At 43.1% G+C, this 13480-nt stretch overlaps 1 protein-coding gene across 1 annotated transcript in view; it reads right to left on the reverse strand.

Moving 5' to 3' along the window:
- LOC145994877 (vesicular acetylcholine transporter-like) overlaps positions 1–13480 on the reverse strand; it is a 201558-nt gene that overhangs the window by 135425 nt on the left and 52653 nt on the right. The gene's annotated exons all lie outside the window — the stretch shown is intronic.

Consider the following 13480-nt stretch of genomic DNA (forward strand, 5'->3'; position numbering starts at 1 on the left):
CCTCTTGATGACGTCATAGCGCGCACAGGATCAATCAGAAAATCTAATGGTATTTAGAAATTCTCTATGTACTTTTCACCTTCACCGTTTTTCAACTTTTATACTTTCATTAAGACTATAAAATGAATTAAAAATGTTCAAGGTAGGTGAAAAAATAAACGAAATAAAATCGCTCTTTTTTGCTAAGGATTTGAATCTATGACTGTACTAGCTCTATAGTGTAGTGTGCTAATCTGTGCATTACAAAGACTGGCGCTATCTGTTTTTCTGTTCCACAAATCTTGCATTCATTTGTTTCACTAATAAACATATTTTCTTTAGTCTCCAAAGCATCGTTATCATACTATGAGAGTGAATCATGTTCACCACATTGCATTTTCTTGCTCTAACCTGTTTTCACATTAATGCAATACCCCACCTTTTTTATGCAAATTTACAGTTTTGTGTATTTTAATTTCATATTGAATGAATTGAAATCAATGGAAGCGCATTCTCGCGAGAGCGCGCGAGTTTTTAGATTAATTATTCTGGGTTCGTTCTTTGATGCGACTGATTATGCTTCTGCGAGGCATTGTTTCTTCAGTTATATACATGCATTATAATCATACGTATATTCCATCGTGTTTGAAACTGCGTAAATATCATATTCATTTTACACCCGAAGGCAGTTGAAATAATTTGCATGTAAAAATGATCGCATTTCTCGTCCAACTGCTTTTACTGCCGAATTATTTCGATTTTTTAAAATATTATTTGCTGAAACATGTCCTCTGTTACACAACTGCATTATTACACACTCAATCGTATGATTGCCTTTAAATAATGTTGCAAAAGTTATTTTCTAAGAGGTTAACGATTAGACGCAGTGGCGGCGATTGAGTGCCAGAACTGGGGACAAGGACTGTTTACTTTCCCTTGGTAGACAAGGTTAGTATGAAGAGGCTATAGTACGGGAGCAAAAAGTAGGGGCAACTGCCCCCGTGCCCCCTAATCGCCACCACTGATAGGATGAAGCATTCGGTTCACGTATCAAAGGCATTACGGTTGATTCACACCTTTACGGCTAGCCAATCAGCACGAGTCAATAAAGACGGAAACTGCACCGAAGAATTGGTGTGGGGGGGGGGGGAGGAGGTGTAAAGACCACGTAAGTTAATTTCGCAAACGGTCCAAACTATATATAAAGGGGGCGCAACAATTTGGCCATCACAATGCACCACGGGAGGAGAATTTTATCTCGACGGCGTTCGCAGAAATTTCCGCACCTAATCTCTCTTCGGGGTTTGCTACTGTCATCAGCTCTCAGAAGGAAAGAAACACACTAAAGCCAGGCTTGATGAAATTACAATATGAACGGGAGAGAGCCCCCTCCCCTCCTCCTGGTGGAGGATAGGGGATGAAACTTCTGGGGGCGAGAAGGGTAGGGGGTGCCGGGCCTCTGTAGGTTCAGGTTTTGCATCACAATACTAGTTCCTTAATGAGTCATAAACCTGCTGGTGCGTAGTTTCTGTCGGGTTATAACGCACCATGCTGGGATGTTATAACACCGTTCATATCGGAGGGTGCTTGCATAGATTTCGCGAGAGCGTGCGTGCATGTGGTTTAGATTTTGAATGACGTGCTTTTGGCAGCCACGTTTCCAACTGTGTTGGGCATGAAAGTTAGTGATTTTGGTTGGTAGCCCTAGTATCATGCTCCATTCCCATCTAAATACCAATAAAGAATTAATGTATACGTGATGACGAAAGTTTATACAGTGTGCCAACAGAAAATGAAATTTCAAATAACATTTCCCATTTATAGTCTTTCTCTGTGTGGGATATCTTTTTCGAGCTCTCTCGTGCCTCTCCTTGGCTTTACCAGGTCAATATGAGCTCTCTCGTGCCTCTTCTTCTTGGTTTTACCAGGTGAATATGAGTTCTCTCGTGCCTCTCCTTGGCTTTACCAGGTGAATATGAGTTCTCTCGTGCCTCTCCTTGGCTTTACCAGGTGAATATGAGTTCTCTCGTGCCTCTCCTTGGATTTACCAGGTAAATATGAGTTCTCTCGTGCCTCTCCTTGGCTTTACCAGGTGAATATGAGTTCTCTCGTGCCTCTCCTTGGCTTTACCAGGTGAATATGAGTTCTCTCGTGCCTCTCCTTGGCTTTACCAGGTGAATATGAGTTCTCTCGTGCCTCTCCTTGGATTTACCAGGTAAATATGAGTTCTCTCGTGCCTCTCCTTGGCTTTACCAGGTGAATATGAGCTCCCTTGTGCCTCTCCTTGGCTTTACCAGGTGAATATGAGTTCTCTCGTGCCTCTCCTTGGCTTTACCAGGTGAATATGAGTTCCCTTGTGCCTCTCCTTGGCTTCACCAGGTGAATATGAGATCTCTCCTGCCTCTCTTTGGCTTTTCCAGGTGAATATGAGCTCAGTTGTGTTTATCATTGGCTTTACCACGTGAATATGAGCTCTCTCGTGCCTCTCTTTGGCTTTTCGAGATGATTATGAACTGTTATGTCCTTCATTAGCTTTAACAGGTGAATATGAGCTCTCTTGTGTGTCTCCTTGGCTTTGCGATGTGAATATAAGCTCTCTTGTGTTTATCCTTGACTTTGCCAGGTAAATATGAGTTCTCTTGTTTCTCTTCTTAGCTTTACCAGAGGTGAATATGAGTTCTTTTGTGTGTCTCCTTGGCTTTACCAGGTCAATATGAGTTCTCTCGTGCCTCTCCTTGGATTTACCAGGTGAATATGAGTTCTCTCGTGCCTCTCTTTGGCTTTACCAGGTGAATATGAGCTCTCTTGTGCCTCTCCTTGGCTTTACCAGGTGAATATGAGTTCTCTCGTGCCTCTCCTTGGCTTTACCAGGTGAATATGAGTTCTCTCGTGCCTCTCCTTAGATTTACCAGGTGAATATGAGCTCTCTTGTGCCTCTCCTTGGCTTTACCAGGTGAATATGAGTTCTCTTGTGCTTCTCATTGGCTTCACCAGGTGAATATGAGATCTCTCCTGCCTCTCTTTGGCTTTTCCAGGTGAATATGAGCTCAGTTGTGTTTATCATTGGCTTTACCACGTGAATATGAGCTCTCTCTGTACCTCTCTTTGGCTTTTCCAGATGATTATGAACAGTTATGTCCTTCATTAGCTTTAACAGGTGAATATGAGCTCTCTTGTGTGTCTCCTTGGCTTTGCGATGTGAATATAAGCTCTCTCGTGTTTATCCTTGACTTTGCCAGGTAAATATGAGTTCTCTTGTTTCTCTTCTTAGCTTTACCAGAGGTGAATATGAGTTCTTTTGTGTGTCTCCTTGGCTTTACCAGATCAATATGAGCTCTCTTGTCTCTCCTTGCTTTACCAGGTGAATATAAGCTCATTTGTGTTTCTCCTTTACCGACATATTGTGAACCCATTTGTGCTGTGGTTGGCTTTACCAAGTGATTATATGAACTCTTGTATGCATATGTTTGGCTTTATCAGGTGATCATGAGGCCATTTGACCTATTCATCGCCTCTACTGGTTGTTTTTCAAGCAAAACGTCACTTTCACAAGTGCTACCATTGTACTTAAGATCAGATGGGAAAGTACGTGATAGAACAGAATCCAGTCTTAATTTTGACCCGGGGACGGATTCCATGAAAAGAAAGATTGACTCGCTAAATGCATTAGCCTGTCATATGACGAGAATGAATATAAAGCGAGGTCGCCAGCATGTTTCTGACGCAAAAGAGGAAGGAATAATTTCGCTGCCGAGGATTTCTCACCCCCTCATCCTTCTTTGTTATTCCCTCCCCCACCGACACCCCCATGAATCACACGGGAACGAGAGGTAGGGACCGGTGATAGTTGTAGGCATCACCACGGGACGCCTTTCCCATTCATCTCGGAACTCTGGAGACCCGGAGAGGGATCTTCATTAGATGCTCTGTATATTGCGTTCTCTTTAGTGCCCCGAGACGAACAGGGATCTGCACTTTTCCTTTGGTCCCCAGGTCCTCATACAAGCTCGCGGGGGGGCGTGGGGGTGGAGGGGCGGACCAGGGATCTTCTGAAATGTAAACCGACGCGGGGGAACATAGTGTACGATCTGATAGCGGGCGTGTACAACATAAAACTTTGCGGGTTGCTTGTCCTGTCGTGCGATGTGATAGATCTGAGGTTCTGCCCGCAACGGATGCAGAAGAAAAAAACTGTACTGAGACAAAGACCTTATTGAAATCAAGACGAGAGCGAGGCTAGATCCTTCGAGATTTAGAAGTGGAGACTCTGTTTCGTTCGAGGTATTGGTAAAGTATGTAACGTACGATATTTGAAAACCAAATTTAACTTTACTGTGCTACTTCATCAGAGCTCTCAAGCTAATAAATTACATTTTGTTCACAGTAATTCCAAAATCAGTCCGTCGGCAGTAGTTGTGATCCTGGTTTCATATCTATTCAGGATAAAATTCAGTTTATTCGAGTGTCGAATCCGAAGCTTGAAAAAGAAGAATGTTAGTAAGAAAATTTGATTACTTCAATGATCCATATACACTGTGAAAGTTGTGCCAGACTTCGTATATTGTTTGAAATATTTCAAGATTCGATAGAGACCGAGAAGAGAAGGAGACAGACATTTGCAACTCAAGTCCGAGACACCGGGAAGTCTTGTCTCGTCTAGATACCATCCCTAACTTTTAAGGAGTTTTCAAACGTTAGGATCAGACCCGATTTGTGAATTTTTAACTGATTGTCTTTACAGTAGGATTTAACGTTTCATGTTGTTTCAAGCAGGAGCGTATATTCTAGTCTAGGTAGGCTATCTACGAAGCCTGAAGTCTAGAGAATAAAATTCAGGAGAAAAATCGATCAGAAATTGTAAATATTATTATTCGTATCAGTGAGATGATGATGCTGATTCTTGAGTTGGCAACCTGATTTCCTATGGGTTCGCAACCTGATTTCCTATGAGTTGGCAATCTGATTTCCTATGAGTTGGCAACCTGATTTCCTATGAGTTGGCAACCTGATTTCCTATGAGTTGGCAATCTGATTTCCTATGAGTTGGCAATCTGATTTCCTATGAGTTGGCAATCTGATTTCCTATGAGTTGGCAATCTGATTTCCTATGAGTTGGCAACCTGATTTCTTATGAGTTGGCAACTTGATTTCTTATGGGTTGGCAACCTGATTTCTTATGGGTTGGCAACCTGATTTCTTATGGGTTGGCAACCTGATTTCCTATGAGTTGGCAATCTGATTTCCTATGAGTTGGCAATCTGATTTCCTATGAGTTGGCAATCTGATTTCCTATGAGTTGGCAATCTGATTTCCTATGAGTTGGCAACCTGATTTCATATGGGTTGGCAACCTGATTTCATATGGGTTGGCAACCTGATTTCTTATGATTTGGCAACCTGATTTCATATGAGTTGGCAACCTGATTTCATATGGGTTGGCAACCTGATTTCATATGAGTTGGCAACCTGATTTCATATGAGTTGGTAACCTGATTTCCTATGAGTTGGCAATCTGATTTCCTATGAGTTGGCAATCTGATTTCCTATGAGTTGGCAACCTGATTTCCTATGAGTTGGCAACCTGATTTCTTGTGAGTTGGTAAATCTATTTCTATTCATAGCCTAGGGCCACGTGACATAGTGAGATAGCCCAGATCTTGGACTCAGTATACGCCACTGGTTTCAAGTATGATGGAAACAAACTTGAAGCAATTTTAAAATAGGCTAAAATAACCCCTTAAAACTATAAAACGAACATCTAGGCTTTAATAACAGTACAAATATGCAAGCAAAAATGTACTAAAATTTTAGGCAAATGCACTGACACAATGACATATAAGGCAGTGTATTGCCTCTATTGCTTTTAATGCCTTTTTCTTTTTGCGAATTAACAATTGTTTTAGCCTCGCGAAAGCAGGCAGCAGTCATTCTTTCCCCTTGTATCTCACCGCTTATCCGCATGCATTGTGACACACCAGGGCATTAAGCGATCGAATAGTGATCTCGCCACCGAAGGTCACAGGTCAGAGTTCAGGGTCATTGGCACCAAATGAGCGAAGGTCCGTGAAATTGTTTTCGCCTACTCTTATTCCCAACTAAATAGCCTAAAGGAGAAATTTTGAGAGATCATTTATTATAGAGTAAGAATCACGACACGCGCAGAGAGAGAGAGAGAGAGAGAGAGAGAGAGAGGCGGAAATGAAGGGGAATACGCGGCTACCTGCGAAGGGTCTTCTAATGAGTCTGAGTCTTAAAATATATGCGATGCGACAAAACGTACCACTTGATGGGACGGCATCAAAAATCGTATCGTTTGTTATTACAGTTCCACACTGTTATTCGAATTTCCGCGTTTTGCAAGCAACTATTCACAAAGTAATCAAAGAAAAGAGTTAGCTTCGCTGATTCTGGGACTTGAGAGTGTATTTCCAGCCATTCATCATAAACTTCCTCTGTTTTTAAGAAGGTCAGAGCGGCACATATGCGTATATGCAAACGGATTTTGCCCATTCTCTCGATACTTGACCGAAAGTCCTATATCTTGAACTTTACGCCAAAGGCATTTCTTAAAATGGAAGAAGAACCCACTGATTTCTGTCGAAGGAAACACTTGGCGAATCTCAGATGTGGTTGCCAATTTGAGAGCATGAACCTATAACCTAACCTAACCTAACTCAAGGTCAAGTTAGCTGGGTGCTGATTCGGGTGACAGATAGCGCACCGTATTGAAATGTCTGACATGTCAAGGGCACATTCAAGCGTTTTCCTTGAAGTGGTACGTTTTGTCGCGGAGTAAATATTTTGAAGTTGTTAGTGGATCCTTCACAGGTAGCTGTTTATCTGAGTGGTACGTTTCGTCGCGAAAACCCAATTGGTACGTTTTGTCGGGACACCAAATGAAGAGATAGGAAGTGATAGAGGGAGACTGGGAAATAGATGGGGAAAGACGAAGAGAAGAGTAAAGAGAGAAAAAAGGGGGGAAAGTCGAAGAGGATAAGAAAAGAAATAGATGGAGAAAAACAGAGGAAAAGAGTGAGGAGTCGAAGAGCAAAATCAATAGAAACAGACGGAGAGAAACTAAGAGGAAAACAGTAAAACAAAGGAAGACAGAGAAGAGGAAAACAAATAGTAGAACAGGGGAAAAGACAAAGAGGATTCTCAAGAGAAACAGAGAGGTTCAAACGAAGAGGAAAGTGAAGAATAAAATAGAGGTAGAGAGACGAGCAGAAAAGCAGAAAGAGAGATAATTTTACTAGTAACGACCACGGAAACGAATATCCATGAAAATGTTTCGTCCACTTTTCAGTCCACCATCATCTAATAGTGCTTCATCAGATCATCATTCATCCTCGTCACGATCAACTAAAGTGGTAAAAAAGTGAAGCTAAATAAGAATCAACGCATTTACATTTTTGCTACAAAGTCCAGGTCTTTATTGTGGAGTTGACGAAAATCGACCTTGAATTTCAGCAGTAAAACTCTTCCAAGCAATCCTGAAGTTTGAAATGATGATGGACGGTTACCTCAAGAACAACACCACAGTTACAAAACCCCACACGAATTGTTGCCTTTCGCGGCGTGCATTTGGCGAATTGGTTCCTTGCGTGCCGGTGTTGAGAGGCCGAAGATTGGAAAAAAGGATCTGCTTTCTTTTCTCCCTCCAACCCCCAAAACAATCCCCCTCCTCCCCCGCCCATTCTCCCTCTTCTTTCGAAGTGCGTGTAAACTCAATTGGCCGTGAAGCTGGGAGTCTTAGGCTTGGATCAGCGGGGCTCGGGATATTGGCTTTGTTACCAGATAATTTCACCGTAACAAGCCAAGCAGATAGGAAGAGCAAAGGGGGATATCCCCGCTTCCCGCCACTCTATTAAAATGCGGCTCCTCGCCGTCTCCTCCGAGATCTCTCTCTCTCTCTCTCTTTTCTGGCATCCTAGTCTGTTTCCTTTTCCTTCTGAAAAGGAGATTGAAGGAGCGAAAGATTCAACGAGAGTTCCTCAGGGATAAAGATGACTTGTTACCGGGCTCTGAAGAAAAGTGGTCCAGATAGGGATGCTGGGAAGTCATTACATGAAGTGCAGAGGCAAACTACGAGACAACCTAACCTTGAAGCAGCGTTTTTTATGTATTAATCCGCGCGTGAGCAAGGCGCTGCTTTTTCCGTGTCGTCTTGCACGTGTCACAGAGCCATACGCATCGTAGGGCTTGAGAAAAGCAGTAGACAAAGACTGAGTGGTTAACATAGCACGCTACGACGCCAGGGATCTCGGTTTCGAGTCCCGGCCTAGACATAGCTGTTCTTTATGAGTGTCCCTTCATTAATTTAATCATATCATGACTTCGCAATTAGCCAAAAGGGGCAGAAAAGCTAAGTAAAATAAACCAAGTCAATCAAACCAAAAGGAACAAGAAATAAATATTGCATGTTTGATATTCCAGCATATTTGATGTTCCCCGCTGCGGAACTAGATTCGCTCTCGGATTTCACGGTTTCTTCCGCGCAAGAGATAGTCCAGTCGACGAATATAAAGTTTCAAGTTTGCCGATACGGTCCGTGCCTGTCCCTATAGTATTAGAAACTAAATAACTGTCTTGTTGCTTCTGGACAGTTACGGCACAAAACAATTCGTCTAAGCGGAACTATGTTCTGCGCGGACGTATATGTCTTGCCTTGTGATACGGCGCGCAGAGCATCTACTTCAGCAGTTTATCCAGCTTTGGCGTTCAGCCTTTCTATATTCCGTTCATAATAAGATGGAAGTCAATATAAGGAAATTCCCCTTGTGAAATCCTATTGGTCAATTCTGATGTCAGCTGATTTACTTAAGCTACTGTACAATCTGGCCCAGGAGTTTGTGGAGCAACACCGCGCATAACGGTAGAGGAGGGGAGAGATCTAGTGGTCGGAGCAAAGCGGTGCAGACTGCTGAAAACGGCTGGTAGTTGGAGTCGCATTGGCTCCTCCATGCAGTCCCTTTTCATCACCAGCGTTCATTGGTCGAGCCCTACTATACTAACTGTACACCTACTGTCAAAATATCTAAGATCTGAATTACGGTCAAACAGCCATTCAACCACTTCTTACAAGTCACGTGGGCTTGTGTACGTTACTTCTAACTTATAGGATGTGGAGAGTAATTTAGAGAATTTCGACTCGATCTAATATTTTTCATAATGTTCTTCATTTTGACGAATCAGACTGTGGAGATGAAATACCTATAGAACGTTATACACACGTTCCCCGAAGGATCACTCCAAAATATCTCCAGCAATTCAAGGTCTGCTAAATCCAACGTATTCGCCAACCATTTTGGGGGAGATAGAAACGTCAGCACGGAATACGACTAAGTCACGCACACCTTCCCATTCTGTACTCCCCCCCTCTCGGTCTGAATAGCCCGTTCGTCTACCATAAGGGGGGTATATAAAAAGGGGGAGTTTTCCTGGAATAGAATGTGTTCCGGAGGCGAAAATAAAGGGGGAGGAAAACCTGCAGTTTCGGTTAAGTCCTGAGGGACGTTTTATGAGGGAAATTCACAGAGGAAACGATATCACCTCCAGATTTACTGATGCTCTTTTGTCTTCTTTTATTCTTCCTGCTCTTAGAGTTCCTTTTGTAACGGCTTCCTCGGCTGTTTCCAGGAGTTTCTCTCTCGTGGTTCCCCTACCTTTAGCGTGACTAGACTTCTGTGTGTTTCGGGAAGCCGGATTCACATTTATATATATATTGAATAATGACGAGTTTATCTTGGCACCCTTCCGTAGACAACGAAAGACATCCGAGCTTGGGTATTGGGTTATTCGCGGAATGGTTTTCTTGGGACGTGAACAGCTTTCAGATAAGTTTTCTGTTCGTTCCCCCGAATTGTAACCTCTGTGCAGTGTTCTTGATTCAATGCTAAGACACGCTGGCACGTGTGGATGGTACGATTGAGACTGCATATGTAATATCTCCTCTGCTTTCGGCAGATAAGGAAGATATAGTGGAACCACAAGCAAAAAAAACCTGCGCAGACCCACGACTCCTGTCCTGTGCACCGTACTCCCGCTCGGAGTGGAGGGGTGAGTGAAGCATGCTTTCTTATGGCCCGAGCTGATCGGAGGAAGGGAAAGGTGCGCGGAGACTTTTCGTCGAAGGTTCTTTTCCTTGTGGTCGCTTCGGATATCAATACGACCACTTCTCATGTTTGTCGTTTACGGCTTAGATACGAGTTCTTTACGGTTGAAGCGACGGCAATGCCCAAGGCACATCTACGTCACTTCAGGCTTCAAACTAGACTTCTGCATTTGGGCATCGTTTGGCGACTGGTCCTTAACAAATTATAACATATATGCGTTATTTGGCGACTAATTAATTGATTGATTGATTTAGTTTATTCTGTACTTCGCTTTTCTGCCACTGTTGGCTAATCGTGAAGATGAGGATGAGTGATGATAATATGATATTGATAAAAGGACACTCACAAATAACACCAATGCCCAGGCCGGGATTCGAAACCGAGACCCCTGGCTTCGAAGCGCGCTGTGCTAACCACTCCGCCACGGAGACAGGCTATTTGGCTACTGATGCAGAAGATTTAAGCACAATTTGGCGACTGGTGCAGAAGATTTAAGCGCAATTCGGCGACTGGTGCAGAACATTCACATACCTTTTTCCGACTGATGGATAACAATTAGCCGGATTGTTGGATAAAAAAAAACTTCAATACCATTTGACGACTGACATATAACACTAACGCCTAAGCGCCATTAAGCGCCTGGATAACACTTAGGCTCTATTTAGATACTGAGATAACACTCAGGTGCCATTTGGTGACGGACGCATGACACTTAGGCGCCAAATCTGACAACTTCTTTACCAAATGCGACTCATTAAGAAATTAATCACCTGCTGTTTGCAATAATGTTTGCAGTTTTAGAAATGCAGCAAGTAATGGTAGATACAGCATAAAGTTACCCATTTTCAACTTGCTGGCTGAGAGAACTTTCACAAAATTCTTCAAGTACACTTGTATACTTGGGACAGGACCTACAGTCCTCTGTCCAACCATTATGCAGTGTGGATTGATTTTGGATTGAAATAAAAGTATTGCACAGGAATGAGAGGCTTCTGTGTCGTAGTTTATGCTTTGTGGTTGGAGGGTTGAGATTAGTATCTCATGCAGGCCTATTATGACTTTAATGCGTGTTGGAAGAATCAGAATTGACGTGTATTTGACCAACTCCCCTAAGTTTAACAGGATGTAGGTTTGCAGAACTAGTGTACAGCGGGATGCATAAATATCATTATGCAAATTGTCCATTATCAACGTTCATTCATTTACTTTTAAGCAGTGTAAAGTTCTATAATTGAGACAAAATGCCAGCGAATACAGTTTCATCCCTTATAAACATATGAAGACATCTCAGAGTGGACCTTGATTTCTTTTAATATTAATTTTTCTCTTGATGCATTAATAATTCAGCGAATCGAATGTTTCGATATGACAAGAAACCAACAAAGGCTGTGTCGACAGTTTATGCACTTTCTTGTCTATGCGTACGGCCGTTGCGTGTGGGCTAACCACTCTGGCAAAGAGGCTGAACGCTCGAAGACACAAGAATGGAAAGATGATGTAATTCTTTGTACGAAGCTTCATCTTGAATCGGCTACCTCCTCCACCACACATCTCCCGTTGTTTCCCGCCTAAAAGGCTCCGGTCATTTAATCCCCCCGACATCCTTAGGGAGAGTCTTTCCAACTTACTCACCTCTTCGCTCTGATCCCTACACTCCCGTATTGGATCTACGGGACGCCAAGGTAAATGAATGGATCGATTTGGAGAGAGGCCTGCACCACAAGCAGAAACAGCAGACCAAGGAGGGAGAACCCTACTTCTGTGGCGTAGTGGTTAGCGTAAAGCATTGCCAAGGCAGGGTTTTTAGGTTAGAACCCTTGGTAAGGCATAGAGGCGTCATTTTTGTTTTCCTCATCGTCTACTTCGTAACATAATCATTATCGTCGCGATTAACATAGGTAAAATGCGACGCAAAAAACAAAAATAGAACCATTACCAAATGGACACATTTCATAGAGACCCTCACACGGAATTTTGTCAGGCCAAGAGACCACCACGCTCAGCTCAGTCCACCGATGTGGAAACGTGCTATGAAAGAACTCTTTGATATTAATAGCCTAATGTGGTGGCGCCCTATCGGGTTGGAAAATAATCCTAGTGTCAAGGCCATCGAATTGCGAATACACAGCACAGAAAGAAGGCATACTCAGGTATTCAGCAACTGTTACAGTCTCCTTAGGGAAGAAAAATGACCCAATAACAGCGTGGACCATTATTATACACCACACGTTAATTTTCTGGTTATTTCGTTTGTTTTTAAGAACGAACTTGAAGATATTCGTGAGCAGGTCACATATTTAACTGATATTAATCTCGCCTCAAAAGTTATGAACTTGGTTACACCTTTTGTGGAGCGTACTATATATTGTTCTAACAAAACAGTGAAAATAAAGGATAGAATTAATTCTCGGCTAGGTGCTTTACATCACTTTTCTATCTCTTGGGTTAATCGCGACGATGTGGATGAGTGATGGCATAAAGGTTTGTTGAAAGCCCACTTTATGCCTAGATAAGCTAATCGGGACTGATTTTACAGTTTGAATTGGGATCCGCACCACAGTGCAATGTGCTTCAACCGGGAACTGAAACCAGGTACCCCTTAACTACAAAGCGACAACGTTACTCACTACACTATCGAGGAAGCTCCATCCCTTTCTTAAATGTATTGGTTTTGGTGGGATGAATGATGATGATGGGTGATGAAGCAATCACAATGATACATCTAAACCTTACCCAAGGTTCGAAGTGGATCCAGCTATAGTCGACGCGCTAGCTACGTTAACGATCGGCTGGCTTTGAAGTACACGGAGCGCGCCCACCAGCTGCAACAATCACATGCAACGCACAGTGCTGCCACACATCTCTCCACATCTACTCTACGCCACCTTGTCCCACCGCGCACAAGCACCTTCCCACGGTCTCCACATTGAAGTTGCAAAGTACGGGCAACAGCGTATCCGCTGTCATGTGACTGAGACTCCACGTGGAGTAGACGAGCAGAATGACAGCTGCACCCATTGGCTGAAGGTTTAGTGTGATTGGACGAAAACAAATCGCCCGCTGTTTATCCCCACCCACGTTCGTGGCGGCGGCTTTCTTCAGTTCTTCGACGTTAACGAAGTAAAAGCGTGGGCTATACCTGGAAACTGAAGGAGCCTCGAGCCATAAACGTTAACGAGCATTTTTACAATCGGAAGAAAAGTTCCAGTTCTTCGCGAAAACCAAAACACCAGACTAACCGCACTTTCTCTTGGAACTTCGCTGCAAGATTCCGAGAAGTTCTCGGGCCTCTAAAAAAACTCTCCTTCCTGCTTGTTTGTGGAACAAGAAAAGGAGGGGAGAGGAAGGTAAACCTGTTAGTTTTGTGGCGGAACATAATCAAGGCCC

The sequence above is a fragment of the Lepisma saccharinum genome, chromosome 11, assembly GCF_977018435.1.
Source record: "Lepisma saccharinum chromosome 11, izLepSacc3.1, whole genome shotgun sequence".
Taxonomy (NCBI): Eukaryota; Metazoa; Arthropoda; class Insecta; order Zygentoma; family Lepismatidae; genus Lepisma; species Lepisma saccharinum.